Genomic DNA, 2,500 nt, shown 5'->3' with positions numbered 1-2,500 from the left:
AATTTTGGGGGGTAGCCGACATCAACAAGAACAAAACAAAAAAGGGGACCTCTACTCTCTATGTTCCTCCAGCCTAACCAGGGACTCAGCCGAGTTCAGCTGGTACTGCTAGGGTGCCACAGCCCAACCTCCCACATTTCTACCACAGATGAACAGCAGGGCCTACCGGAACTGCGTCATAATCGCTCGCCATTCATTCCTATTTCTAGCACGCTCTCTTGCCTCTCTCACATCTATCCTCCTATCACCCAGAGCTTTCTTCACACCATCCATCCACCCAAACCTTGGCCTTCCTCTTGTACTTCTCCCATCAACTCTTGCATTCATCACCTTCTTTAGCAGACAGCCATTCTCCATTCTCTCAACATGGCCAAACCACCTCAACACATTCATATCCACTCTAGCCGCTAACTCATTTCTTACACCCGTTCTCACCCTCACCACCTCGTTCCTGACCCTATCTACTCGAGATACACCAGCCATACTCCTCAGACACTTCATCTCAAACACATTCAATTTCTATCTCTCCATCACTTTCATTCCCCACAACTCCGATCCATACATCACAGTTGGTACAATCACTTTCTCATATAGAACTCTCTTTACATTCATGCCCAACCCTCTATTTTTTACTACTCCCTTAACTGCCCCCAACACTTTGCAACCTTCATTCACTCTCTGACGTACATCTGCTTCCACTCCACCATTTGCTGCAACAACAGACCCCAAGTACTTAAACTGATCCACCTCCTCAAGTAACTCTCCATTCAATATGACATTCAACCTTGCACCACCTTCCCTTCTCGTACATCTCATAACCTTACTCTTACCCACATTAACTCTCAACTTCCTTCTCTCACACACCCTTCCAAATTCTGTCAATAGTCGGTCAAGCTTCTCTTCTGTGTCTGCTACCAGTACAGTATCATCTGCAAACAACAACTGATTTACCTCCCATTCATGATCATTCTCGTCTACCAGTTTTAATCCTCGTCCAAGCACTCGAGCATTCACCTCTCTCACCACTCCATCAACATACAAGTCAAACAACCACGGCAACATCACACATCCCTGTCTCAGCCCCACTCTCACCGGAAACCAATCGCTCACTTCATTTCCTATTCTAACACATGCTTTACTACCTTTGTAGAAACTTTTCACTGCTTGCAACAACCTTCCACCAACTCCATATAACCTCATCCCATTCCACATTGCTTCCCTATCAACTCTATCATATGCTTTCTCCAGATCCATAAACGCAACATACACCTCCTTACCTTTTGCTAAATATTTCTCGCATATCTGCCTAACTGTAAAAATCTGATTCATACAACCCCTACCTCTTCTAAAACCCCCCTGTACTTCCCAGATTGCATTCTCTGTTTTATCCTTAATCCTATTAATCAGTACTCTACCATACACTTTTCCAACTACACTCAACAAACTAATACCTCTTGAATTACAACACTCATGCACATCTCCCTTACCCTTATATAGTGGTACAATACATGCACAGACCCAATCTACTGGTACCATTGACAACACAAAACACACATTAAACAATCTCACCAACCATTCAATTACAGTCACACCCCCTTCCTTCAACATCTCAGCTTTCACACCATCCATACCAGATGCTTTTCCTACTCTCGTTTCATCTAGTGCTCTCCTCACTTCCTCTATTGTAATCTCTCTCTCATTCTCATCTCCCATCACTAGCACCTCAACACCTGGAACAGCAATAATCTCTGCCTCCCTATCATCCTCAACATTCAGCAAACTTTCAAAATATTCCGCCCACCTTTTCCTTGCCTCCTCTCCTTTTAACAACCTTCCATTTCCATCTTTCACTGTCTCTTCAATTCTTGTGCCGGCCTTTCTTACTCTCTTCACTTCTTTCCAAAACTTCTTCTTATTCTCTTCATATGACTGACCCAGTCCCTGACCCCACCTCAGGTCAGCTGCCCTCTTTGCCTCACGTACCTTGCGCTTTACTTCCACCTTTTTCTCTCTATATTTTTCATACTTCTCTATACTATTACTCTGCAGCCATTCTTCAAAAGCCCTCTTTTTCTCTTCCACTTTTACCTTCACTCCTTCATTCCACCATTCACTGCCCTTCCTCATGCTGCCTCCAACAACCTTCTTGCCACATACATCACTTGCAATCCCAACAAAATTTTCTTTTGCTAACTTCCACTCCTCCTCTAAATTACCAGTTTCTCTTACTCTCACCTCGTCATATGCCATTTTCAACCTTTCCTGATATTTACTTTTTACCCCAGGTTTTATTAGCTCTTCAACCCTCACTAGCTCCCTTTTACATCCACCTACTCTATTCCCCCACTCTTTTGCTACAACCAATTTTCCTTCCACCAAAAAATGATCAGACATACCGTTAGCCATACCCCTAAACACGTGCACGTCTTTCAATCTTCCAAACATTCTTTTAGTTTTCAACACATAATCTATTAATGCCCTTTCTACTACTCTTCCATTT

The 2,500-nt window shown here is 43.3% G+C and overlaps 1 long non-coding RNA gene across 1 annotated transcript in view; it reads right to left on the bottom strand.

Moving 5' to 3' along the window:
• LOC137637533 (uncharacterized) overlaps window positions 1-2,500 on the bottom strand; it is a 65,169-nt gene that overhangs the window by 13,550 nt on the left and 49,119 nt on the right. The gene's annotated exons all lie outside the window — the stretch shown is intronic.

The sequence above is a fragment of the Palaemon carinicauda genome, unplaced genomic scaffold (assembly GCF_036898095.1).
Source record: "Palaemon carinicauda isolate YSFRI2023 unplaced genomic scaffold, ASM3689809v2 scaffold818, whole genome shotgun sequence".
Classification (NCBI taxonomy): Eukaryota; Metazoa; Arthropoda; class Malacostraca; order Decapoda; family Palaemonidae; genus Palaemon; species Palaemon carinicauda.
This window is presented reverse-complemented; position numbering and strand designations above follow the sequence as displayed.